The sequence below is a fragment of the Carassius carassius genome, chromosome 18, assembly GCF_963082965.1.
Source record: "Carassius carassius chromosome 18, fCarCar2.1, whole genome shotgun sequence".
Classification (NCBI taxonomy): domain Eukaryota; kingdom Metazoa; phylum Chordata; class Actinopteri; order Cypriniformes; family Cyprinidae; genus Carassius; species Carassius carassius.
Window position 1 is genome coordinate 29,911,580 of NC_081772.1, and position 26,583 is coordinate 29,938,162.

At 49.8% G+C, this 26,583-nt stretch overlaps 16 non-coding genes across 16 annotated transcripts; all 16 read left to right on the forward strand.

Moving 5' to 3' along the window:
- The first annotated feature begins 2,584 nt into the window (after window positions 1-2,584).
- trnak-uuu (transfer RNA lysine (anticodon UUU)) lies at window positions 2,585-2,657 on the forward strand. The gene has a single exon. It is a non-coding gene; the product is annotated as a tRNA-Lys (tRNA).
- Window positions 2,658-3,942: 1,285 nt separating this feature from the next.
- trnak-uuu (transfer RNA lysine (anticodon UUU)) lies at window positions 3,943-4,015 on the forward strand. Its single transcript has one exon. It is a non-coding gene; the product is annotated as a tRNA-Lys (tRNA).
- Window positions 4,016-4,651: 636 nt separating this feature from the next.
- Window positions 4,652-4,723, forward strand: trnah-gug (transfer RNA histidin (anticodon GUG)). The gene has a single exon. It is a non-coding gene; the product is annotated as a tRNA-His (tRNA).
- Window positions 4,724-5,114: 391 nt separating this feature from the next.
- trnak-uuu (transfer RNA lysine (anticodon UUU)) lies at window positions 5,115-5,187 on the forward strand. The gene has a single exon. It is a non-coding gene; the product is annotated as a tRNA-Lys (tRNA).
- Window positions 5,188-5,799: 612 nt separating this feature from the next.
- On the forward strand, window positions 5,800-5,881 carry trnas-aga (transfer RNA serine (anticodon AGA)). Its single transcript has one exon. It is a non-coding gene; the product is annotated as a tRNA-Ser (tRNA).
- Window positions 5,882-6,231: 350 nt separating this feature from the next.
- trnas-uga (transfer RNA serine (anticodon UGA)) lies at window positions 6,232-6,313 on the forward strand. The gene has a single exon. It is a non-coding gene; the product is annotated as a tRNA-Ser (tRNA).
- A 178-nt stretch (window positions 6,314-6,491) lies between these two features.
- Window positions 6,492-6,564, forward strand: trnak-uuu (transfer RNA lysine (anticodon UUU)). Its single transcript has one exon. It is a non-coding gene; the product is annotated as a tRNA-Lys (tRNA).
- A 612-nt stretch (window positions 6,565-7,176) lies between these two features.
- trnas-aga (transfer RNA serine (anticodon AGA)) lies at window positions 7,177-7,258 on the forward strand. Its single transcript has one exon. It is a non-coding gene; the product is annotated as a tRNA-Ser (tRNA).
- Window positions 7,259-7,406: 148 nt separating this feature from the next.
- trnah-gug (transfer RNA histidin (anticodon GUG)) lies at window positions 7,407-7,478 on the forward strand. The gene has a single exon. It is a non-coding gene; the product is annotated as a tRNA-His (tRNA).
- A 131-nt stretch (window positions 7,479-7,609) lies between these two features.
- On the forward strand, window positions 7,610-7,691 carry trnas-uga (transfer RNA serine (anticodon UGA)). The gene has a single exon. It is a non-coding gene; the product is annotated as a tRNA-Ser (tRNA).
- A 3,074-nt stretch (window positions 7,692-10,765) lies between these two features.
- Window positions 10,766-10,847, forward strand: trnas-aga (transfer RNA serine (anticodon AGA)). Its single transcript has one exon. It is a non-coding gene; the product is annotated as a tRNA-Ser (tRNA).
- A 3,075-nt stretch (window positions 10,848-13,922) lies between these two features.
- trnas-uga (transfer RNA serine (anticodon UGA)) lies at window positions 13,923-14,004 on the forward strand. The gene has a single exon. It is a non-coding gene; the product is annotated as a tRNA-Ser (tRNA).
- Window positions 14,005-14,182: 178 nt separating this feature from the next.
- trnak-uuu (transfer RNA lysine (anticodon UUU)) lies at window positions 14,183-14,255 on the forward strand. Its single transcript has one exon. It is a non-coding gene; the product is annotated as a tRNA-Lys (tRNA).
- A 9,251-nt stretch (window positions 14,256-23,506) lies between these two features.
- Window positions 23,507-23,578, forward strand: trnah-gug (transfer RNA histidin (anticodon GUG)). The gene has a single exon. It is a non-coding gene; the product is annotated as a tRNA-His (tRNA).
- A 391-nt stretch (window positions 23,579-23,969) lies between these two features.
- trnak-uuu (transfer RNA lysine (anticodon UUU)) lies at window positions 23,970-24,042 on the forward strand. The gene has a single exon. It is a non-coding gene; the product is annotated as a tRNA-Lys (tRNA).
- Window positions 24,043-24,863: 821 nt separating this feature from the next.
- trnac-aca (transfer RNA cysteine (anticodon ACA)) lies at window positions 24,864-24,946 on the forward strand. Its single transcript has one exon. It is a non-coding gene; the product is annotated as a tRNA-Cys (tRNA).
- Window positions 24,947-26,583: the final 1,637 nt, after the last annotated feature.

Below are 26,583 nucleotides of genomic sequence, written 5' to 3' on the forward strand. Positions count from 1 at the left end.
TGAGTAGAATAAGAAAGACCTCCCAATTGTGCAGTGCTGTCGGTCCCCAGGGCCAGTACTGAAAAAACCCATTACATAGGATTAGACATGGCAGCCTGATTTCTCCTCAGTGGGACTGCTGTTTTAGCTGCTTCCAGGGCTAGCTTACAATCTCCGCTTGCTAGGTTGCAAGTAGGTCAGGCAGCAGTGTTACACACAACATGGCAGAAGGTGGTCTGCTTAATTCAAGTCCCTGTTTGGGCAAAGGTCAGTCTTCTTTTTGTAGGCCTCAGCTTGCTATCACTGCGGTCCATCTCTTCTGCTGACTCTGTACTAGAGCGATGTTCCTTCCTGCTCCCGGGGATCAGTGCATCTCCCTTGTTCGGCACACCTGATTCTGATGATCAGCCCTTTAGGAAAGAGTGCTCACAGAGTACGTAGAATAAGACGGACTTCCCAATTGTGCAGTGCTGTCGGTCCCCAGGGCCAGTACTGAAAAACCCCATTACATAGGATGAGACATGGCAGCCTGATTTCTCCTCAGTGGGACTGCTGTTTTACCCGCTTCCAGTGCTAGCTTACAATCTCGGCTTGCTAGGTTGCAAGTAGGTCAGGCAGCAATGTGACACACAACAGGGCAGAAGGTAGTCTGCTTAATTCAAGTCCCTGTTTGGGCGAAGGTCAGTCTACTTTTTGGAGGGCTCAGCTTGCTATCACTACGGGTCCATCTCTTCTGCTGACTCTGTATTAGAGCGATGTTCCTTCCTTCTCCCGGGGATCAGTGCATCTCCCTTGTTCGGCACACATGATTCTGATGGTCAGCCCTTTAGGAAAGAGTGCTCACGGAGTGAGTAGAATAAGAAAGACCTCCCATTTGTGCAGTGCTGTCGGTCCCCAGGGCCAGTACTGAAAAACCCCATTACATAGGATGAGACATGGCAGCCTGATTTCTCCTCAGTGGGACTGCTGTTTTAGCTGCATCCAGGGCTAGCTTACAATCTCTGCTTGCTAGGTTGCAAGTAGGTCAGGCAGCAGTGTTACACACAACATGGCAGAAGGTGGTCTGCTTAATTCAAGTCCCTGTTTAGGCGAAGGTCAGTCTTCTTTTTGTAGGCCTCAGCTTGCTATCACTACGGTCCATCTCTTCTGCTGACTCTGTACTAGAGCGATGTTCCTTCCTGCTCCCGGGGATCAGTGCATCTCCCTTGTTCGGCACACCTGATTCTGATGATCATCCCTTTAGGAAAGAGTGCTCACAGAGAGAGTAGAATAAGACAGACTTCCCAATTGTGCAGTGCTGTCGGTCCCCAGGGCCAGTACTGAAAAACCCCATTACAAAGGATGAGACATGGCAGCCTGATTTCTCCTCAGTGGGACTGCTGTTTTAGCCGCTTCCCGGGCTAGCTTAAAATCTCGGCTTGCTAGGTTGCAAGGAGATCAGGCAGCAGTGTTACACACCACATGGCAGAAGGTGGTCCGCTTAATTCAAGTCCCTGTTTGGGCGAAGGTCAGTTTTTTTTTTGTAGGCCTCAGCTTGCTATCACTACGGTCCATCTCTTCTGCTGACTCTGTACTAGAGCGATGTTCCTTCCTGCTCCCGGGGATCAGTGCATCTCCCTTGTTCGGCAAACCTGATTCTGATGGTCATCCCTTTAGGAAAGAGTGCTCACAGAGTGAGTAGAATAAGACAGACTTCCCAATTGTGCAGTGCTGTCGGTCCCCAGGGCCAGTACTGAAAAACCCCATTACATAGGATGAGACATGGCAGCCTGATTTCTCCTCAGTGGGTCCGCTGTTTTACCCGCTTGCAGGGCTAGCTTGCATTCTCCGCTTGCTGACTGAGCTGGGTTGGTTGCAAGTAGGTCAGGCAGCAGTGTTGGACACAAACTGAGCAGAAACTGGTCCACTCCCGTAGTCGTGGCCGAGTGGTTAAGGCGATGGAATAGAAATCCATTGGGGTCTCCCCGCGCAGGAATCCTGCCAACTACGCTTTTTGCTGAAGGCCATGAGGCAAAGCATCCATGCATTTTTCACGGTCCTCGCACTTATTTGCGAAATGTCCAGTCCCTCTTCGATGGACAAACACGCCGCTGCTGCTTCTTGTATCCGGGCTCCAGGGGTTGTCTTGGTTGAGCCAGTGGCACGCCGTGATCGTATAGTGGTTAGTACTCTGCGTTGTGGCTGCAGCAACCCCGGTTCAAATCCGCGTCACGGCAACCCTTTGCCGTTGAGTATACGGGAAGGTTTCAATTTTTTACCACCTCATCTTTCTGCGTGATTTTGTTTCTGAAACTTGGCCTGTGCAGGGCGCCACCAGACAAGGGCGCTTGCTTTTTAACATTAGCCGTAGTCGTGGCCGAGAGGTTAAGGCGATGGACTTGAAATCCATTGGGATCTCCCCACGCAGGTTCGAACTCTGCCGACTACGGGAGGGATTTGCAGTATTGCTTTAGATTTCTGTGACGTAATTGTGCCTTCTATTGTCCTTCGCTCTCTGTGCCATAACTGCTTCTAGCTTTCATCCTCGTGACACCTGCGTCTCTTCTGGGCAGCTTGTTGTAAAACTGCTGCTTTATAAAAGGTGAGAAGCCAGTTCTCCACAAGAGCCCGGATAGCTTAGTCGGTAGAGCATCAGACTTTTAATCTGAGGGTCCAGGGTTCAAGTCCCTGTTCGGGTGAAGGTCTGTCTGATTTTGGCGGAGTCACCTTGCTATCACTACGGTCCATCTCTTCTTCTGAATCTGTACCGGAGCGGTGTTCCTTCCTGCTCCAGGGTATCAGTGCACCTCCCTTGTTTGGCACACCTGATTCTGATGGTCAGCTCGTTAGGAAAGCGCGCTCACAGAGTGAGTAGAATAAGACAGACCTCCGAATTGTGCAGTGCTGTCGGTTCCCCAGGCCCAGCACTGAAAAACGTCATTACATAGGATGAGACATGGCAGCCTGATTTCTCTTAGAGTGATGTTCCTTCCTTCTCCAGGGGGTCAGTGCATCTTCCTTGTTAGGCACACATGATTCTGATGGTCAGCCCTTTAGGAAAGAGTGCTCACGGAGTGAGTAGAATAAGACAGACCTCCCATTTGTGCAGTGCTGTCGGTCCCCAGGGCCAGTTTTGAAAAAGCCCATTACATAGGATGAGACATGGCAGCCTGATTTCTCCTCAGTGGGACTGCTGTTTTAGCCACTTCAAGGGCTAGCTTACAATCTCGGCTTGCTAGGTTGCAAGTAGGTCAGGCAGCAGTGTTACACACAACATGGCAGAAGGTGGTCTGCTTAATTCAAGTCCCTGTTTGGGCGAAGGTCAGTCTTCTTTTTGTAGGCCTCAGCTTGCTATCACTACGGTCCATCTCTTCTGCTGACTCTGTACTAGAGCGATGTTCCTTCCTGCTCCCGGGGATCAGTGCATCTCCCTTGTTCGGCACACCTGATTCTGATCGTCAGCCCTTTAGGAAAGAGTGCTCACAGAGTGAGTAGAATAAGACAGATTTCCCAATTGTGCAGTGCTGTCGGTCCCCAGGGCCAGTACTGAAAAACCCCATTACATAGGATGAGACATGGCAGCCTGATTTCTCCTCAGTGGGACCGCTGTTTTACCCGGTTGCAGGGCTAGCTTGCAATCTCCGCTTGCTGACTGAGCTGGGTTGGTTGCAAGTAGGTCAGACAGCAGTGTTGGACACAAACTGAGCAGAAATTGGTTTACTACCATAGTCGTGGCTGAGTGGTTAAGGCGATGGACTAGAAATCCATTGGGGTCTCCCCACGCAGGTTCGAACTCTGCCGACTACGGGAGGGATTTGCAGTATTGCTTTAGATTTCTGTGATGTAATTGTGCCTTCTATTGTCCTTCGCTCTCTGTGCCATAACTGCTTCTAGCTTTCATCCTCGTGACACCTGCATCTCTTCTGGGCAGCTTGTTGTAAAACTGCTGCTTTATAAAAGGTGAGAAGCCAGTTCTCCACAAGAGCCCGGATAGCTCAGTCGGTAGAGCATCAGACTTTTAATCTGAGGGTCCAGGGTTCAAGTCCCTGTTTGGGTGAAGGTCTGTCTGCTTTTGGCGGAGTCACCTTGCTATCACTACGGTCCATCTCTTCTTCTGAATCTGTACCGGAGCGGTGTTCCTTCCTGCTCCAGGGTATCAGTGCACCTCCCTTGTTTGGCACACCTGATTCTGATGGTCAGCTCGTTAGGAAAGAGTGCTCACGGAGTGAGTAGAATAAGACAGACCTCCGAATTGTGCAGTGCTGTCGGTCCCCAAGCCCAGCACTGAAAAACGTCATTACATAGGATGAGACATGGCAGCCTGATTTCTCCTCAGTGGGACCGCTGTTTTACCCGCTTGCAGGGCTAGCTTGCAATCTCCGCTTGCTGACTGAGCTGGGTTGGTTGCAAGTAGGTCAGACAGCAGTGTTGGACACAAACTGAGCAGAAATTGGTTTACTACCATAGTCGTGGCTGAGTGGTTAAGGCGATGGACTAGAAATCCATTGGGGTTTCCCCACGCAGGTTTGAATCCTGCCGACTACGCTGAAGGCCATGAGGCAAAGCATCCATGCATTTTTCACGGTCCTCGCACTTATTTGCGAAATGTCCAGTCTCTCTTCGATAGACAAACACGCCGCTGCTGCTTCTTGTATCCGGGCTCCAGGGGCTGTCTTGGGTGAGCCAGTGGCACGCCGTGATCGTATAGTGGTTAGTACTCTGCGTTGTGGCCGCAGCAACCCCGGTTCGAATCCGGGTCACGGCAACCCTTTGCCGTTGATTATACGGGAAGGTTGAACATTTTTTACCACCTCATCTTTCTGCGTGATTTTGTTTCTGAAGCTTGGCCTGTGCAGGGCGCCACCAGACAAGGGTGCTTGCTGTTTAACATTAGCCGTAGTTGTGGCCGAGAGGTTAAGGCGATGGACTTGAAATCCAGTGGGGTCTCCCCACGCAGGTTCGAACTCTGCCGACTACGGGAGGGATTTGCAGTATTGCTTTAGATTTCTGTGACGGTAATTGTGCCTTCTATTGTCCTTCGCTCTCTGTGCCATAACTGCTTCTAGCTTTCATCCTCGTGACACCTGCGTCTCTTCTGGGCAGCTTGTTGTAAAACTTCTGCTTTATAAAAGGTGAGAAGCCAGTTCTCCACAAGAGCCCGGATAGCTCAGTCGGTAGAGCATCAGACTTTTAATCTGAGGGTCCAGGGTTCAAGTCCCTGTTAGGGTGAAGGTCTGTCTGCTTTTGGCGGAGTCACCTTGCTATCACTACGGTCCATCTCTTCTTCTGAATCTGTACCGGAGCGGTGTTCCTTCCTGCTCCAGGGTATCAGTGCACCTCCCTTGTTTGGCACACCTGATTCTGATGGTCAGCTCATTAGGAAAGCGCGCTCACAGAGTGAGTAGAATAAGACAGACCTCCGAATTGTGCAGTGCTGTCGGTCCCCAGGCCCAGCACTGAAAAACGTCATTACATAGGATGAGACATGGCAGCCTGATTTCTCTTAGAGCGATGTTCCTTCCTTCTCCAGGGGGTCAGTGCATCTTCCTTGTTCGGCACACATGATCCTGATGGTCAGCCCTTTAGGAAAGAGTGCTCACGGAGTGAGTAGAATAAGACAGACCTCCCATTTGTGCAGTGCTGTCGGTCCCCAGGGCCAGTACTGAAAAACCCCATTACATAGGATGAGACATGGCAGCCTGATTTCTCCTCAGTGGGACTGCTGTTTTAGCCACTTCAAGGGCTAGCTTACAATCTCCGCTTGCTGACTGAGCTGGGTTGGTTGCAAGTAGGTCAGACAGCAGTGTTGGACACAAACTGAGCAGAAATTGGTTTACTACCATAGTCGTGGCTGAGTGGTTAAGGCGATGGACTAGAAATCCATTGGGGTTTCCCCGCGCAGGTTTGAATCCTGCCGACTACGCTGAAGGCCATGAGGCAAAGCATCCATGCATTTTTCACGGTCATCGCACTTATTTGCGAAATGTCCAGTCTCTCTTCGATGGACAAACACGCCGCTGCTGCTTCTTGTATCCGGGCTCCAGGGGCTGTCTTGGGTGAGCCAGTGGCACGCCGTGATCGTACAGTGGTTAGTACTCTGCGTTGTGGCCGCAGCAATCTGGTTCGAATCCGGGTCACGGCAACCCTTTGCCGTTGATTATACGGGAAGGTTGAAAATTTTTTACCACCTCATCTTTCTGCGTGATTTTGTTTCTGAAGCTTGGCCTGTGCAGGGCGCCACCAGACAAGGGTGCTTGCTTTTTAACTTTAGCCGTAGTCGTGGCCGAGAGGTTAAGGCGATGGACTTGAAATCCATTGGGGTCTCCCCACGCAGGTTCGAACTCTGCCGACTACGGGAGGGATTTGCAGTATTGCTTTAGATTTCTGTGACGGTAATTGTGCCTTCTATTGTCCTTCGCTCTCTGTGCCATAACTGCTTCTAGCTTTCATCCTCGTGACACCTGCGTCTCTTCTGGGCAGCTTGTTGTAAAACTGCTGCTTTATAAAAGGTGAGAAGCCAGTTCTCCACAAGAGCCTGGATAGCTCAGTCGGTAGAGCATCAGACTTTTAATCTGAGGGTCCAGGGTTCAAGTCCCTGTTTGGGTGAAGGTCTGTCTGCTTTTGGCGGAGTCACCTTGCTATCACTACGGTCCATCTCTTCTTCTGAATCTGTACCGGAGCGGTGTTCCTTCCTGCTCCAGGGTATCAGTGCACCTCCCTTGTTTGGCACACCTGATTCTGATGGTCAGCTCGTTAGGAAAGAGCGCTCAAAGAGTGAGTAGAATAAGACAGACCTCCGAATTGTGCAGTGCTGTCGGTCCCCAGGCCCAGCACTGAAAAACGTCATTACATAGGATGAGACATGGCAGCCTGATTTCTCTTAGAGCGATGTTCCTTCCTTCTCCAGGGGGTCAGTGCATCGTCCTTGTTCGGCACACATGATTCTGATGGTCAGCCCTTTAGGAAAGAGTGCTCACGGAGTGAGGAGAATAAGACAGACTTCCCAATTGTGCAGTGCTGTCGGTCCCCAGGGCCAGTACTGAAAAACCCCATTACATAGGATGAGACATGGCAGCCTGATTTCTCCTCAGTGGGACCGCTGATTTACCCGCTTGCAGGGCTAGCTTGCAATCTCCGCTTGCTGACTGAGCTGGGTTGGTTGCAAGTAGGTCAGACAGCAGTGTTGGACACAAACTGAGCAGAAATTGGTTTACTACCATAGTCGTGGCTGAGTGGTTAAGGCGATGGACTAGAAATCCATTGGGGTTTCCCCGCGCAGGTTTGAATCCTGCCGACTACGCTGAAGGCCATGAGGCAAAGCATTCATGCGTTTTTCACGGTCCTCGCACTTATTTGCGAAATGTCCAGTCTCTCTTCGATGGACAAACACGCCGCTGCTGCTTCTTGTATCCGGGCTCCAGGGGCTGTCTTGGGTGAGCCAGTGGCACGCCGTGATCGTATAGTGGTTAGTACTCTGCGTTGTGGCCGCAGCAACCCCGGTTCGAATCCGGGTCACGGCAACCCTTTGCCGTTGATTATACGGGAAGGTTGAAAATTTTTTACCACCTCATCTTTCTGCGTGATTTTGTTTCTGAAGCTTGGCCTGTGCAGGGCGCCACCAGACAAGTGTGCTTGCTTTTTAACATTAGCCGTAGTCGTGGCCGAGAGGTTAAGGCGATGGACTTGAAATCCATTGGGGTCTCCCCACGCAGGTTCGAACTCTGCCGACTACGGGAGGGATTTGCAGTATTGCTTTAGATTTCTGTGACGTAATTGTGCCTTCTATTGTCCTTCGCTCTCTGTGCCATAACTGCTTCTAGCTTTCATCCTCGTGACACCTGCGTCTCTTCTGGGCAGCTTGTTGTAAAACTGCTGCTTTATAAAAGGTGAGAAGCCAGTTCTCCACAAGAGCCCGGATAGCTCAGTCGGTAGAGCATCAGACTTTTAATCTGAGGGTCCAGGGTTCAAGTCGCTGTTCGGGTGAAGATCTGTCTGCTTTTGGCGGAGTCACCTTGCTATCACTACGGTCCATCTCTTCTTCTGAATCTGTACCGGAGCGGTGTTCCTTCCTGCTCCAGGGTATCAGTGCACCTCCCTTGTTTGGCACACCTGATTCTGATGGTCAGCTCGTTAGGAAAGCGCGCTCACAGAGTGAGTAGAATAAGACAGACCTCCGAATTGTGCAGTGCTGTCGGTCCCCAGGCCCAGCACTGAAAAACGTCATTACATAGGATGAGACATGGCAGCCTGATTTCTCCTCAGTGGGACTGCTGTTTTACCCGCTTACAGGGCTAGCTTGCAATCTCGGCTTGCTAGGTTGCAAGTAGGTCAGGCAGCAATGTGACACACAACAGGGCAGAAGGTAGTCTGCTTAATTCAAGTCCCTGTTTGGGCGAAGGTCAGTCTACTTTTTGGAGGGCTCAGCTTGCTATCACTACGGGTCCATCTCTTCTGCTGACTCTGTATTAGAGCGATGTTCTTTCCTTCTCCCGGGGATCAGTGCATCTCCCTTGTTCGGCACACATGATTCTGATGGTCAGCCCTTTAGGAAAGAGTGCTCACGGAGTGAGTAGAATAAGAAAGACCTCCCATTTGTGCAGTGCTGTCGGTCCCCAGGGCCAGTACTGAAAAACCCCATTACATAGGATGAGACATGGCAGCCTGATTTCTCCTCAGTGGGACTGCTGTTTTAGCTGCATCCAGGGCTAGCTTACAATCTCCGCTTGCTAGCTTGCAAGTAGGTCAGGCAGCAGTGTTACACACAACATGGCAGAAGGTGGTCTGCTTAATTCAAGTCCCTGTTTGGGCGAAGGTCAGTCTTCTTTTTGTAGGCCTCAGCTTGCTATCACTACGGTCCATCTCTTCTGCTGACTCTGTACTAGAGCGATGTTCCTTCCTGCTCCCGGGGATCAGTGCATCTCCCTTGTTCGGCAAACCTGATTCTGATGGTCATCCCTTTAGGAAAGAGTGCTCACAGAGTGAGTAGATTAAGACAGACTTCCCAATTGTGCAGTGCTGTCGGTCCCCAGGGCCAGTACTGAAAAACCCCATTACATAGGATGAGACATGGCAGCCTGATTTCTCCTCAATGGGACTGCTGTTTTACCCGCTTCCAGTGCTAGCTTACAATCTCGGCTTGCTAGGTTGCAAGTAGGTCAGGCAGCAATGTGACACACAACAGGGCAGAAGGTAGTCTGCTTAATTCAAGTCCCTGTTTGGGCGAAGGTCAGTCTACTTTTTGGAGGGCTCAGCTTGCTATCACTACGGGTCCATCTCTTCTGCTGACTCTGTATTAGAGCGATGTTCCTTCCTTCTCCCGGGGATCAGTGCATCTCCCTTGTTCGGCACACATGATTCTGATGGTCAGCCCTTTAGGAAAGAGTGCTCACGGAGTGAGTAGAATAAGAAAGACCTCCCATTTGTGCAGTGCTGTCGGTCCCCAGGGCCAGTACTGAAAAACCCCATTACAAAGGATGAGACATGGCAGCCTGATTTCTCCTCAGTGGGACTGCTGTTTTAGCCACTTCAAGGGCTAGCTTACAATCTCGGCTTGCTAGGTTGCAAGTAGGTCAGGCAGCAGTGTTACACACAACATGGCAGAAGGTGGTCTACTTAATTCAAGTCCCTGTTTGGGCGAAGGTCAGTCTTCTTTTTGTAGGCCTCAGCTTGCTATCACTACGGTCCATCTCTTCTGCTGACTCTGTACTAGAGCGATGTTCCTTCCTGCTCCCGGGGATCAGTGCGTCTCCCTTGTTCGGCAAACCTGATTCTGATGGTCAGCCCTTTAGGAAAGAGTGCTCACAGAGTGAGTAGAATAAGACATAAGATTTTAAAGAGCGCTAGGGGAAGGGCGGTACCGCTGGCGCCACGACCAGGTGCTAAAGGCTTTGGCGGACTCCATCTGCACAGCGATCCAGTTCAGCAAGACCCAGGTAGCCCCCAAACAGACAATCACCTTCATTAGAGCTGGGCAGAAGGAACAATTCCACCGGCCTAGCTCTACGGGGGGGCTCCTCTCCACTGCTCGTGATTGGCAGCTTCAGGTTGACCTTGGAAGGCAGCTTAAGTTCCCAGGCAACATCACAGCCACTTCTCTCCGCCCAGACATGGTGCTAACATCTGAGTCTACCAAGCAAGTGGTTATCCTGGAACTAACTGTCCCCTGGGAAGACCATATTGAAGAGGCCCACGAGCGCAAGAGGGCTAACTACGCAGGGCTCAGCTCGAAGTGCCGGAACAATGGCTGGAAAACTCGCTGCGAGCCAGTCGAGGTCGGGTGCCGAGGCTTCGCTGGCCACTCACTGCTGCGAACCCTCAAACTCCTTGGAGTGAAAGGACTGTAATTGAAAAAAGCCACCGCAAACATCTTAGAGGCCGCAGAAAGGGCTTCTCGGTGGCTGTAGATCCGTAGGGGGGATCCGTGGAGCAACATGCCACTTGGACACAAGCCGGGGACTGATCACCCCCGGCTGGGTCGCCCGGGTGAGGGTGTATGAAGATTAAAGACCCGAAACACCCTATGACCTCGGGTTTTTCACTGATGACGTGTCCAAGTAGCACCAGAAGGTGTATTCAAACTCTAGACAGACTTCCCAATTGTGCAGTGCTGTCGGTCCCCAGGGCCAGTACTGAAAAACCCCATTACATAGGATGAGACATGGCAGCCTGATTTCTCCTCAGTGGGATCGCTGTTATACCCGCTTGCAGGGCTAGCTTGCAATCTCCGCTTGCTGACTGAGCTGGGTTGGTTGCAAGTAGGTCAGGCAGCAGTGTTGAACACAAACTGAGCAGAAATTGGTCTACTCCCGTAGTCGTGGCCGAGTGGTTAAGGTGATGGATTAGAAATCCATTGGGGTCTCCCCGCGCAGGTTCGAATCCTGCTGACTACGCTGTTTGCTGAAGGCCATGAGGCAAGGCATCCATGCATTTTTCACGGTCCTCGCACTTATTTGCGAAATGTCCAGTCCCTCTTCGATAGACAAACACGCCGCTGTTGCTTCTTCTATCCGGGCTCCAGGGATTGTCTTGGGTGAGCCAGTGGCACGCCGTGATCGTATAGTGGTTTGTACTCTGCGTTGTGGCTGCAGCAACCCCGGTTCGAATCTGGGTAACGGCAACCCTCTGCCGTTGAGTATACGGGAAGGTTGAACATTTTTTACCACCTCATCGTTCTGCGTGATTTTGTTTCTGAAGCTTGGCCTGTGCAGGGCGCCATCAGACAAGGGGGATTGCTTTCTAACATTAGGCGTAGTCGTGGCCGAGAGGTTAAGACGATGGACTTGAAATCCATTGGGGTCTCCCTGCGCAGGTTCGAACTCTTCCCATTTCCGGAAGGATTTGCAGTATTGCTTTAGCTTTCTGTGACGGTAATTGTGCCATCTATGGTCCTTCGCTCTCTGTGCCATAACTGCTTCTAGCTTTCATCCTCGTGACACCTGCGTCTCTTCTGGGCAGCTTGTTGTAAAACTGCTGCTTTATAAAAGGTGAGAAGCCAGTGCTCCACAAGAGCCTGGATAGCTCGGTCGGTAGAGCATCAGACTTTTAATTTGAGGATCCACCCTGTTAGGGTGAAGGTCTGTCTGCTTTTGGCGGAGTCACCTTGCTATCACTACGGTCCATCTCTTCTTCTGAATCTGTACCGGAGCGGTGTTCCTTCCTGCTCCAGGGTATCAGTGCACCTCCCTTGTTTGGCACACCTGATTCTGATGGTCAGCTCGTTAGGAAAGCGCGCTCACAGAGTGAGTAGAATAAGACAGACCTCTGAATTGTGCAGTGCTGTCGGTCCCCAGGCCCAGCACTGAAAAACCCCATTACATAGGATGAGAAATGGCAGCCTGATTTCTCCTCAGTGGGACTGCTGTTTTACCCGCTTCCAGGGCTAGCTTACAATCTCGGCTTGCTAGGTTGCAAGTAGGTCAGGCAGCAATGTGACACACAACAGGGCAGAAGGTGGTCTGCTTAATTCAAGTCCCTGATTGGGCGAAGGTCAGTCTACTTTTTGGAGACCTCAGCTTGCTATCACTATGGGTCCATCTCTTCTGCTGACTCTGTATTAGAGCGATGTTCCTTCCTTCTCCCGGGGATCAGTGCATCTCCCTTGTTCGGCACACATGATTCTGATGGTCAGCCCTTTAGGAAAGAGTGCTCACTGAGTGAGTAGAATAAGAAAGACCTCCCATTTGTGCAGTGCTGTCGGTCCCCAGGGCCAGTACTGAAAAACCCCATTACATAGGATGAGACATGGCAGCCTGATTTCTCCTCAGTGGGACTGCTGTTTTAGCCGCTTCCAGGGCTATCTTACAATCTCCGCTTGCTAGGTTGCATGTAGGTCAGGCAGCAGTGTTACACACAACATGGCAGAAGGTGGCCTGCTTAATTCAAGTCCCTGTTTGGGCGAAGGTCAGTCTTCTTTTTGTAGGCCTCAGCTTGCTATCACTATGGTCCATCTCGTCTGCTGACTCTGTACTAGAACGATGTTCCTTCCTGCTACCGGGGATCAGTGCATCTCCCTTCAGAATCAGAATCAGAATGAGCTTTATTGCCAGGTATGTTCACACATACGAGGAATTTGTTTTCGTGACAGAGCTCCGCAGTGCAACATAACAGCGACAGAACAAAAAACACAATAAGGAATAAAAAATACAAAAAAATACAAATAGGTGGGTAAGGATTGACAATATACAAATTGACAATGTATGGCAGGTATATTAAAAAGAGCATTTATGTATGTACATGTATATTATGTGGAAAAATTGTAACTGTACGCTAAGTATGTGTGTTTGGATAAATAAGTGTATGTGTATATAAATATAAATATAAGTAGTATAGTGTGTTCCATGTATGTACATGTATATTATGTGCAAAAGATTTACGTGTACGCTAAGTATGTGTGTTGGATAAAAAGTGTAGTGTATATAAATATAAATAGTGTAGTGTGTCCCACAGTTATTATCAGCTGTTCATAAGATGGATTGCCTGAGGGAAGAAACTGTTCCTGTGTCTGGTCGTTCTGGTGCTCAGTGCTCTGTAGCGTCGACCAGATGGCAACAGTTCAAAGAGGGAGTGTGCTGGATGTGAGGGGTCCAGAGTGATTTTAACAGCCCTTTTGCTCACTCTGGATAAGTACAGTTCTTGAATAGATGGGAGGGTTGTACCGATAATTCGCTCAGCAGTCCGGACTACCCTCTGTAGTCTTCTGAGGTCCGATTTAGAAGCTAACCGATTTAGAAGCTTGTTGGGCACACCTGATTCTGATGGTCAGCCCTTTAGGAAAGAGTGCTCACAGAGTGAGTAGAATAAGACAGACTTCCCAATTGTGCAGTGCTGTCGGTCCCCAGGGTCAGTACTGAAAAACCCCATTACATAGGATGAGAAATGGCAGGCTTATTTCTCCTCAGTGGGACCGCTGTTTTACCCGCTTGCAGGGCTATCTTGCAATCTCCGCTTGCTGACTGAGCTGGGTTGGTTGCAAGTAGGTCAGGCAGCAGTGTTGGACACAAACTGAGCAGAAATTGGTCTACTCCCGTAGTCGTGGCCGAGTGGTTAAGGCGATGGACTAGAAATCCATTGGGGTCTCCCCTCGCAAGTTCAAATCCTGCCGACTAAACTGTTTGCTGAAGGCCATGAGACAAAGCATCCATGCATTTTTCATGGTCCTCGCACTTATTTGCAAAATGTCCAGTCCCTTTTCGATTGACAAACACGCCACTGCTGCTTCTTGTATCCGGGCTCCAGGGGTTCTCTTGGGTGAGCCAGTGGCACGGCGTGATCGTATAGTGGTTAATACTTTGCGTTGTGGCCGCAGCAACCCCGGTTCGAATCAGGGTCACGCAACCCTTTGCCGTTGAGTATACGGGAAGGTTGAAAATTTTTTTACCACCTCATCTTTCTGCGTGATTTTGTTTCTGAAGCTTGGCCTGTGCAGGGCGCCACCAGACAAGGGGGCTTGCTTTCTAAGATTAGGCGTAGTCGTGGCCGAGAGGTTAAGGCGATGGACTTGAAATCCATTGGGGTCTCCCCGCGCAGGTTCGAACCCTGCCGACTACGGGAGGGCTTTGCAGTATTGCTTTAGCTTTCTGTGACGGTAATTGTGCCTTCTATGGTCCTTCGCTCTCTGTGCCATAACTGCTTCTAGCTTTCATCCTCGTGACACCTGCGTCTCTTCTGGGCAGCTTGTTGTAAAACTGCTGCTTTATAAAAGGTGAGAAGCCAGTGGTCCACAAGAGCCCGGGTAGCTCAGTCGGTAGAGCATCAGACTTTTAATCTGAGGGTCCAGGGTTCAAGTCCCTGTTTGGGCGAAGGTCTGTCTGCTTTTGGCTGAGTCACCCTGCTATCACTACGGTCCATCTCTTCTTCTGAATCTGTACTGGAGCGGTGTTCCTTCCTGCTCCAGGGTATCAGTGCACCTCCCTTAATCGGCACACCTGATTCTGATGGTCAGCCCTTTAGGAAAGAGTGCTCAAAGAGTGAGAAGAATAAGACAGACTTCCCAATTGTGCAGTGCTGTCAGTCCCCAGTGGGATCGCTGTTTTACCCGCTTGCAGGGCTAGCTTGCAATCTCCGCTTGCTGACTGAGCTGGGTTGGTTGCAAGTAGGGGAGCAGTGTTGGACACAAACTGAGCAGAAATTGGTTGGCTTGTTCGGCACACCTGATTCTTATGGTCAGCCCTTTTTTTTTTTTTGGAGCGTCCATTCAGGTTTAAGTTTGAGGGCTCGTGTACGTGGGTTAAGGGGACCTGCGCGTTGACCCCAAAATATTTTTGCAGGACGCGGTGTCGATGTCTGCCGACTGCGCTGGCCCACGGGAGACCCCTGACCGGCGCGGGAGGATCTGGACCCCCGAGGGGCCTCGCGGAAGCTTACCCAAATTTGAGGCCCCTAAATGCCATTCAGCACTTCTCCACAGGGTGGCGCACGGAGCAGTACACCTCAGGTTTAAAACAGTGGCATTTACCCGAATGGGGGATGGACGATTTTTTTGCCCACGAAACCAATATTTGTCCATTTGACCTTTAAAGTTACAGAATGACCACAGAACCGGTGCGGACCCCCGTCGGACCCCCAACCCGGGTCCCACGAACCCATTATTTGTCCATTTGACCATTATATTCACACAATGACTGCGGATCATCTGCGGACCCCTTGCGGACCCCCACCCTGGGTCCCACGAACCTAGTATTTGTCCATTTGACCATTATATTTACACAATGACTGCCTCTCATCTGCGGACCACTTGCGGACCCCCACCCTGGGTCCCACAAACCCACTATTTGTCCATTTGACCATTATATTCACACAATGACTGCGGATCATCTGCGGACCACTTGCGGACCCCCACCCTGGGTCCCACGAACCCACTATTTGTCCATTTGACCATTATGTTCACACAATGACTGCGGATCATCTGCGGACCACTTGCGGACCCCCACCCTGGGTCCCACGAACCCAATATTTGTCCATTTGACCATTATGTTCACACAATGACTGCGGATCATCTGCGGACCACTTGTGGACCCCCACCCTGGGTCCCACGAACCCACTATTTGTCCATTTGACCATTATGTTCACGGAATGACCACAGATCACATGCGGAACATTTGCGGACCCCACCCCCGGGTCCCACGGACCCAATATTTGTCCATTTGACCATTAGCGTTAGAAAAGAGCCTCGTTCGGACATTTTTTTCTGAGACATCCCTGGGGCCCAAAACTTGGAACGGTGGCTCCTGGGGCTTCCCCCAGTAAGCTTATGAAGGCCCGGGGCCCAAGAGCCCTTGCAATCAGTGTCCACGAACCCGCTATGCTGAACACATTCAAATAAATGGCAGGTGGGATTTTTTTAGAAAAGTGCCAGGGGCCCGAAATTCGGAACGGTGGCTCTTTGGGGCCCCTGGATCGTGCAGTCAAAAGCGCGGGGCCCTAGTGCGATGCACTTTTTTCCCTTTAGTCCTACGACTATGTGCTTCGGGGCCCTGGGTGAGGGGCCCCTGAGATGCCAGAATCTAAAATCTGTGGGCCCTACGGCCTATCGTCTCCGAACTGTGGACGTCCCACCTCCCATCAAAACGCGTAACGCTTTTGTGGACGTGGGGTCCCTTCTGTGACCGTTTGACCCCTAAAGAAGGTGGTAGGGCCACCAGACTTCAGTGCCCGGTTGAGGGGATCCCCTCGAGACACATATCCAAAATTCGGCCCGATCGGACCCTTGGGAGTCGTGTCCACGTCGTGTCCACGACCCTCTTGGGATCCCCCGAATTTCAGCCGCGGGGTCCAACGCATCGCGGAGATATTAGCAAAAAAATAGTACCATCCACCCCCCTCGCACCTACTCATCCATACCGGCCAGGGTGCACCCTCCCCGGCTAGAGAAGGCAGCTCGAAGGGGGTGGAAGTCGGAAGAAAAAATTTTTTATGAGGCCTAGAGAAAACACTTGTACTGTACCCAGGGCACTCAGAGGAATCCATTTTTGTAAGTTTTATCCCATTATACTGTAGAAATATGCATATAAAAAATTTTGGATTTTGGTTAACCAAAATGTCACAGACTTTGCCAAGCTGTAACTCCGCAAAACGGGGCCAAACTGCACCAAAATCGGGTCAAGGTCAGACCAGGTGGCCCTCTATCCGATGACACCTGCCCCATGTCCCTATGACCCCGGGGGTCAAAGTTACGGCCCCCCAAAATGTGGGATTTGAACCGGGATAACTCAGGAACCGGACCACCCAGGAACTAGAGGGTGGTCGCATACGGTAGGCCCCTCGACCCTCTAGGGATCCCCTGAATTTCAGCCCCGGGGTCCACCGCTTCGCGGAGATATTAGCAAAAAAATTGTACCATCCACCCCCCTCGCACCTACTCATCCATGCCGGCCAGGGTGCACCCTCCCCGGCTAGAGAAGGCAGCTCAAGGGGGGTGGAAGTCGGAAGAAAAGTTTTTTTATGAGGCCGAGAGAAAACAGTTGTACTGTACTCAGGGCACTCAGAGGAATCAATTTTTGTAAGTTTTAACCCATAATACTGTAGAATTTGCATAAAAATGAGCGTTGAATTTTGGCACACATGTGCACCACATGTGGTGCGTATCTCACTTTTCATTAAATAGCAACTGTATTTAACTTTATTTATTTCAAATGTGTGTTATTGTTAATGAAAAGACCTTTACTGTACTCAGGACACCCAGAGGAATCAATTCTTGTAAGTTTTATCCAATAATAATGTAAAATATGCATAAAAATTTATGTCCACCAGAGCACTACGGAGGTCCCGCTGAATAAATTGTAAATGGACATTTTTTTTAAAAAAACCTCCCATTTGCCATTTATTCAGCACGCCCTTCCTAATGGTTCCGTTGACGGATCAATTTTAGCGATTTCGTGGTTGAAGTCTCATCTGCTGTACTCTGCAAGCTCCGAGGAACCCATTTTTGTAAGTTTTGTCCCATAATACTGTAGAATTATGCATAGAAAACCACATGTGGTGCATGTCCACCCGCAATTTATTTGAACCCCATTCAAATATATGGCAGGTGGGACTTTTTTAGAAACATCCCAGAGGCCCGAAATTCGGATCGGTGGGTCCAGGGGCCGCCGCGAGTGAGCTGACGAAAGCGCGGGACCCTAAGGCGAGGGAAAAATTCGGAGCCTCCTGCACAAAATCTCTCCCTCAGCCCTCTCTGACTCTTACATGATGAGAGCATTTTGAGAGATTTGAGGGTGCCGGGCGGGCATTTTTTTTCAAGGTCCTACAGCTTCGTGCTTCGGGGACATGGGAGAGGGGCCCCTGAGATGCTCGAATCTCGAATCTGAGGACCCTACGACCTATCGTCTCCGAAGGGCGGATATCCCACCTCCAATGTAAACATGTACCGGTTTGGTGGACAAGCCCTTCCGTTTTTGACCTTTTGACCCCTAAGGAAGGTCGTAGGGCCACCAAACTTCTCTGCCCGGTCAAGGGGGTCCCCATGAGGCAATCATACCAAATTCGGCCCGATCAGACCCCGGCGAGCCGTGTCCACGAAACCGCTAGGCCGAACACATTCAAGTAATTGGCAGGTGGGACTTTTTCAGAAAAGACCCAGGGGCCCAAAATTCGGATCGGTGGGTCAAGGGGCCGCCCCGAGTGAGCTTCCGAAAGCGCGGGGCCCTGGGGCCCTCGCGAGTTGTGTCCACGAATCCGCTAGGCCGAACCCATTCAAGTATGTGGCAGGTGGGACTTTTTTAGAAAAGACCCAGGGGCCCGAAATTCGGATCGGTGGGTCCAGGGGCCGCCCCGATTGAGCTGCCGAAAGAGCGGGGCCCTAAGGCGAGGGGATAATTCGGAGCCTCCTGCACAAAATCTCTCCCTCAGCCCTCTCTGCCTCTTACATGATCAGAGCCTTTTGAGAGATTTCAGGGTGCCGGATGGGAATTATTTTTTCAAGGTCCTACAGCTTCGTGCTTTGGGGACATGGGAGAGGGGCCTCTGAGATGCGAGAATCTCGAATCTCGGGGCCCTACGACCCATCGTCTCCGAAGGGCGGATGTCCCATCTCCAATGTAAACGCGTACCGGTTTGGTGGACAAGCGCTCCCTTTTTTGACCCTTTGATCCCTAAATAAGGTCGTAAGGGTCACCAGACTTCTATGCCCGGTCGAGGTGGCCCCCATGAGACACATATCCAAAATTCGGCCCGATCGGACCCCGGCGAGCCGTGTCCACGAAACCGCTAGGCCGAACACATTCAAGTAAATGGCAGGAGGGATTTTTTAGAAACGTCCTAGGGGCCCGAAATTTGGATCGGTTGCTCGTGAGGGCCCCTGGAACGTGCTGTCAAAAGCGTGAGGGCCTAGCGCGATGCCCTTTTTTTCCATGGGTCCTACGACTACGTGTTTTGGGGCCCTTGTTGAGGGGCCCCTGAGAAGCCAGAATCTCAAATCTGGGCCCCTATCGTCTCCGAACTGTGGACGTCCCACCTCCCATCAAAACGCGTACCGCTTTTGTGGACGTGGGGTCCCTTCTGTGACCGTTTGACCCCTAAAGAAGGTCGTAGGGCCACCAGACTTCTGTGCCCGGTCGAGGGGATGCCCTCGAGACACATATCCAAAATTCGGCCCGATCGGACACTTGGGAGTCGTGTCCACGAATCCGCTAGGCCGAAAGCATGGGAATAAATGGCAGGTGGGATTTTTTTAGAAACGTCCCAGGGGTCCCAAATTTCACAGCGGGGTCCGTGGGGCCCCCCCAGTGACCTCACCGAGACCGCGGACCGATCGGAGCGACTTGCGTCGGCGACCCCGAAATGGCCAGAGGGGGCGCCGGTGAGCGCCCGCGGGGCGGGGACGCCCACCCCCCACCTCTGGGACCCTTTTGGGAACGTTCCGTAAAAATAGTGGAAAAGTGGACAAATAGTGGTTCCGTGGGACCGGGGGTCCGGGTCGGGGGTCCTCGCGGCTGGAGGGTCTGATCCGCGATGATAATGGTTAAATGGACAAATAATGGGTTCGTGGTCACGGGGGTCTGCACAGCGGACCCATATGGCGGGTGGACAAAACGCAGCTCGCTGGGATGCGAAGCCCACCCTAGAACAGCCCCGGCCATTCGTTTAATGGGAGAAAGGCCAAATAATAGGGTCCTGGGAGCGAATACCCCCAATGGCCAGCAGAACGATGGCAAAAGGACCTTTATAGGGAGCGTGGTCACGGGGGTCCGCTAAGCGGGCCCATATGGCGGGTGGACAAAACGCGGCCCGCTGGGATGCGAAGCCCACCCTAGAACTGCCCCGGCCATTCGTTTAATAGGAGAAAGGCCAAATAATAGGGTCCTGGGAGCGAATACCCCCAACGGCCAGCAGAACGATGGCAAAAGGACCTTTATAGGGTTCGTGGGAGGTGGGGGTGGTGGTGGGGGGGCTCTCCCGGTGGTCAACATCACCCCCTAGAGGTGTCAATACTTGGTTTTTACTGCGGATTCCCTACGGAAAAGGGGGGTAAGCCGACTCGTCCCGTTGGCCAGTTTTCTAAAGAAGAAAATGGATCCAAATTGACAGTACAATCCCTTCGAACCATTATGCGGTATATGGCAATTTAAATGAATGGGGTTTTTTCCACGAACCCATTATGTGTACTACCTAACATTAGGCGTAGCCGTGGCCGAGAGGTTAAGGCGATGGACTTGAAATCCATTGGGGTCTCCCTGCGCAGGTTCGAACTCTGGGTTAATGGTAGAACAGGAAGGGAGAATAAAAGGAATAGGCATAGAGGGAGGAGAGAATAAAATATTTCAATACGCTGATGATACTACGCTATTGCTGCAAGATCTGTTGAGTGTAAGGGAAGCAATGAAAATAGTACAAACATTTTGCAGGGGATCAGGGGCTAAAGTGAACGAGGATAAAACAGTATACATGAGATTCGGGGGAAGTGAGGTTTTAACGGCGCACTTTAATTTTAAGGAAATGAATGAAATAAAGATTTTAGGTGTTTTAATGGGGAGGGATGAAACCAAAGCAGAAGGAATTATGTGGGAGGAGATGTTAGGAGGGATCGAGAGAAGGTTGAATTTTTGGAGATTAATGTCCTTAACTTTGGAGGGGAGGGTTTTAATTTTGAATGTTTTAATGGTTTCTAAGTTATGGCATATTTTATATGTGGCTTCAATGCCGTTGTGGACAGAAAAAAGGCTGAAAAAATGTTTTTTAGATTTTTTATGGGAAGGAAAGCCACCGAGAATTGCATATAACACTTTAATAGGAGCAGTGGGGAAGGGGGGGCTAGGGCTAATGGACGTGGAGCAAAGAAAGAACAGTTTAAGGGTGAAAATCATAAGCAAATATCTAGACGAAGAAAATAAAGCAGCATGGAAAAGAACAATGGGGCATTTTTTAAACAAGTGTAGTCATTTTAATCTGGGGGACAACATTTTATGGATGAAAACAACAAATTGGATGACGGAGGGGCTGCCAGAATTTTATAAAGAACTGATGAGAGCATGGGGAAAATGTTTAGATAATGTGCATTTTAAGCCACAAGGTAGAGAGAACATTTTAAATCAGCCTTTATTCTTAAACAACTGCATTTTAAATCAAGGGAAGCAGGTTTTTTTTAAGAAATGGTGGGATGTTGGAATCATGAAAGTCAGAGATGTTTTATATGAATTCAAAGAGGGGTTTTTACCAGTGCAATACATTGTGGATGTGATGGAGGAGGCAAAGGAGGATTATAGCAGACAAGAGATTACAAACAAATATGATTTAATTAAGAATGCTATACCTAAAGAATGGATAAAGAGAATTGAAAATATGGAAGAAGAAAATCAAGGAAAAGATGTGTATGCAAATATGGGGGGAAAATTGTGTGCTTTTAAAGAATGTACTGTGAAAATGTTTTATTGTTTTTTTAGAGATGTGGTTTTCAAGAAACCTGTTTTAAATGAATACTGGCTACGGATGTTCAATGATGTACCGGAAGAGAAAATATGGGGGAATATAAATGGGAAAATTGTACAGACTAAACTGGAGAATATGGAATATTTTATCAGGAACAAAGCAGTGTTTACAGATGTGATTTTAAGCAAAATTGGGATGGAGGAAAGTGCAATATGTAAAGTATGCCAAGATGCAGATGAAGGGTTTTTACACTTGTTTTTATATTGTGATAAGCTGAAAGATTTTAATGAGAGATGTAAAAGAATGATTTTAATTTTGAGAGGAGAGGGAAATGGAAACTTTGAGTGGGAAAAGGTGTTAATGTTGGGCATTAATGAGAAATATAAACATGAGAAGCTGATTAATTTACTTGTGATGCTGATGAAAAGTGCGATATGGGAAAGAAGAGTGGTGGTGAAAAAGGACAATGCTTTAATTGATGTATGGAATGTGTTTAGGAGAAAAGTTGAAAAATATGTTGGATGTCTGTTTTATTATTTTAAATTGGAGGAAACGATTGATGTTTTTTATAATATTTTTACTCAGGAGGTATTAATGATCTTCAAAGAGCTGGGAATTGAATTTTCATTTTTAAAAGATTAAACTATTTAATGACTTCTTTCATTAAATTGTAAGTAAGATGTCTGTCAATTCAAGATTTTAGGAATTTTTTATGTCAAAGAAAGAATCTTATGTACTCTTGTATGTGAATAATTGATATGTATGTTTGAATTGATTAATTTCTTCAATAAAAAAAAAAAAAAAAAAAAAAAAAAAGGTTAAGGCGATTGACTTGAAATCCATTGGGGTCTCCCTGCGCAGGTTCGAACTCTGCCGACTACGGGAGGGATTTGCAGTATTGCTTTAGCTTTCTGTGACGGTAATTGTGCCTTCTATGGTCCTTCGCTCTCTGTGCCATAACTGCTTCTAGCTTTCATCCTTGTGACACCTGCATCTCTTCTGGGCAGCTTGTTGTAAAACTGCTGCTTTATAAAAGGTGAGAAGCCAGTGCTCCACAAGAGCCTGGATAGCTCAGTCGGTAGAGAATCAGACTTTTAATTTGAGGGTCCAGGGTTCAAGTCCCTGTTAGGGTGAAGGTCTGTCTGCTTTTGGCGTAGTCACCTTGTTATCACTACGGTCCATCTCTTCTTCTGAATCTGTACTGGAGCGGTGTTCCTTCCTGCTCCAGGGTATCAGTGCACCTCCCTTGTTTGGCACACCTGATTCTGATGGTCAGCTCGTTAGGAAAGCGCGCTCACAGAGTGAGTAGAATAAGACAGACCTCCGAATTGTTCAGTGCTGTCGGTCCCCAGGCCCAGCACTGAAAAACCCCATTATATAGGATGAGACATGGCAGCCTGATTTCTCCTCAGTGGGACTGCTGTTTTACCCGCTTCCAGGGCTAGCTTACAATCTCGGCTTGCTAGGTTGCAAGTAGGTCAGGCAGCAGTGTTACACACAACATGGCAGAAGGTGGTCTGCTTAATTCAAGTCCGTGTTTGGGCGTAGGTCAGTCGTCTTTTTGTAGGCCTCAGCTTGCTATCACTACGGTCCATCTCTTCTGCTGACTCTGTACTAGAGCGATGTTCCTTTCTACTCCCGGGGATCAGTGCATCTCCCTTGTTCGGCAAACCTGATTCTGATGGTCAGCCCTTTAGGAAAGAGTGCTCACAGAGTGAGTAGAATAAGACAGACTTCCCAATTGTGCAGTGCTGTCGGTCCCAAGGGCCAGTACTGAAAAACCTCATTACATAGGATGAGACATGGCAGCCTGATTTCTCCTCAGTGGGACTGTGTTTTACCTGCTTGCAGGGCTAGCTTGCAATCTCCGCTTGCTGACTGAGCTGGGTTGGTTGCAAGTAGGTCAGGCAACAGTGTTGGACACAAACTGAGCAGTAATTGGTCTACTCCCGTAGTCGTGGCTGAGTGGTTAAGGTGATAGACTTGAAATCCATTGGGGTCTCCCTGCGCAGGTTCGAATCCTGCTGACTACGCTGTTTGCTGAAGGCCATGAGGCAAAGCATCCATGCATTTTTCACGGTCCTCGCACTTATTTGCAAAATGTCCAGTCCCTCTTCGATGGACAAACACGCCACTGCTGCTTCTTCTATCCGGGCTCCAGGGGTTGTCTTGGGTGAGCCAGTGGCACGCCGTGATCGTATAGTGGTTAGTACTCTGCGTTGTGGCCGCAGCAACCCCGGTTCGAATCCGGGTCATGGCAACCATCTGCTGTTGAGTATACGGGAAGGTTGAACATTTTTTACCACCTCATCGTTCTGCGTGATTTTGTTTCTGAAGCTTGGCCTGTGCAGGGCGCCATCAGACAAGGGGGCTTGCTTTCTAACATTAGGCGTAGTCGTGGCCCAGAGGTTAAGACGATGGACTTGAAATCCATTGGGGTCTCCCTGCGCAGGTTCGAACTCTTCCCATTTCCGGAAGGATTTGCAGTATTGCTTTAGCTTTCTGTGACGGTAATTGTGCCATCTATGGTCCTTCGCTCTCTGTGCCATAACTGCTTCTAGCTTTCATCCTCGTGACACCTGGGTCTCTTCTAGGCAGCTTGTTGTAAAACTGCTGCTTTAAAAAATGTGAGAAGACAGTGCTCCACAAGAGCCCGGATAGCTCAGTTGGTAGAGCATCAAACTTTTAATCTGAGGGTCCAGGGTTCAAGTCCCTGTTCAGGCGAAGGTCTTGTCTGATTTTGGCGGAGTCACCTTGCTATCACTACGGTCCATCTCTTCTTCTGAATCTGTACTGGAGCGGTGTTCCTTCCTGCTCCAGGGTATCAGTGCACCTCCCTTGTTTGGCACACCTGATTCTGATGGTCAGTTCGTTAGGAAAGCGCGCTCACAGAGTGAGTAGAATAAGACAGACCTCCGAATTGTGCAGTGCTGTGGGTCCCCAGGCCCAGCACTGAAAAACCCCATTACATAGGATGAGACATGGCAGCCTGATTTCTCCTCAGTGGGACTGCTGTTTTACCCACTTCCAGGGCTAGCTTACAATCTCGGCTTGCTAGGTTGCAAGTAGGTCAGGCAGCAATGTGACACACAACAGGGCAGAAGGTGGTCTGCTTAATTCAAGTCCCTGTTTGGGCAAAGGTCAGTCTACTTTTTGGAGGCCTCAGCTTGCTATCACTACGGGTCCATCTCTTCTGCTGACTCTGTATTAGAGCGATGTTCCTTCCTTCTCCAGGGGGTCAGTACATCTCCCTTGATCGGTACACATGATTCTGATGGTCAGCCCTTTAGGAAAGAGTGCTCACAGAGTGAGTAGAATAAGACAGACTTCCCAATTGTGCAGTGCTGTCGGTCCCCGGGGTCAGTACTGAAAAACCCCATTACATAGGATGAGACATGGCAGGCTGATTTCTTCTCAGTGGGACCGCTGTTTTACCCGCTTGCAGGGCTAGCTTGCAATCTCTGCTTGCTGACAGAGCTGGTTTGGTTGCAAGTAGGTCAGGCAGCAGTGTTGAACACAAACTGAGCAGAAATTGGTCTACTGCCGTAGTCGTGGCCGAGTGGTTAAGGCGATGGATTACAAAATCCATTGGGGTCTCCCCGCGCAGATTCGAATCCTGCCGACTACACTGTTTGCTGAAGGCCATGAGGCAAGGCATCCATGCATTTTTCACGGTCCTCGCACTTATTTGCGAAATGTCCAGTCCCTCTTCGATGGACAAACACGCAGCTGCTGCTTCTTCTATCCGGGCTCCAGGGATTGTCTTGGGTGAGCCAGTGGCATGCTGTGATCGTATAGTGGTTAGTACTCTGCGTTGTGGCTGCAGCAACCCCTTTCGAATCCGGGTCGCGGCAACCCTTTGCCGTTGAGTATACGGGAAGGTTGTAAATTTTTTACCACCTCATCTTTTTGCGTGATTTTGTTTCTGAAGCTTGGCCTGTGCAGGGCGCCATCAGACAAGGGGGCTTGCTTTCTAACATTAGGCGTAGTCGTGGCCGAGAGGTTAAGGCGATGGACTTGAAATCCATTGGGGTCTCCCTGCGCAGGTTCGAACTCTTCCCATTTCCGGAAGGATTTGCAGTATTGCTTTAGCTTTCTGTGACTGTAATTGTGCCATCTATGGTAGTTCGCTCTCTGTGCCATAACTATTTCTAGCTTTCATCCTTGTGACACCTGCGTCTCTTCTGGGCAGCTTGTTGTAAAACTGCTGCTTTATAAAAGGTGAGAAGCCAGTGCTCCACAAGAGCCTGGATAGCTCAGTCGGTAGAGCATCAGACTTTTATTTTGAGGGTCCAGGGTTCAAGTCCCTGTTAGGGTGAAGGTCTGTCTGTTTTGGCGGAGTCACCTTGCTATCACTACGGTCCATCTCTTCTTCTGAATCTGTACTGGAGCGGTGTTCCTTCCTGCTCCAGGGTATCAGTGCACCTCCCTTGTTTGGCACACCTGAATCTGATGGTCAGCTCGTTAGGAAAGCGCGCTCACAGAGTGAGTAGAATAAGACAGACTTCCGAATTGTGCAGTGCTGTCGGTCCCCAGGCCCAGCACTGAAAAACCCCATTACATAGGATGAGACATGGCAGCCTGATTTCTCCTCAGTGGGACTGCTGTTTTACCCGCTTCCAGGGCTAGCTTACAATCTCGGCTTGCTAGGTTGCAAGTAGGTCAGGCAGCAATGTGACACACAACAGGGCAGAAGGTGGTCTGCTTAATTCAAGTCCCTGTTTGGGCGAAGGTCAGTCTACTTTTTGGAGGCCTCAGCTTGCTATCACTACGGGTCCATCTGTTCTGCTGACTCTGTATTAGAGCGATTTTCCTTCCTTCTCCCGGGGATCAGTGCATCTCCCTTGATCGGCACACATGATTCTGATGGTCAGCCCTTTAGGAAAGAGTGCTCACAGAGTGAGTAGAATAAGACAGACTTCCCAATTGTGCAGTGCTGTCGGTCCCCGGGGTCAGTACTGAAAAACCCCATTACATAGGATGAGACATGGCAGGCTGATTTCTCCTCAGTGGGACCGCTGTTTTACCCGCTTACAGGGCTAGCTTGCAATCTCTGCTTGCTGACTGAGCTGGTTTGGTTGCAAGTAGGTCAGGCAGCAGTGTTGGACACAAACTGAGCAGAAATTGGTCTACTGCCGTAGTCGTGGCCGAGTGGTTAAGGCGATGGATTAGAAATCCATTGGGGTCTCCCCGCTCAGATTTGAATCCTGCCGACTTCACTGTTTGCTGAAGGCCATGAGGCAAGGCATCCATGCATTTTTCACG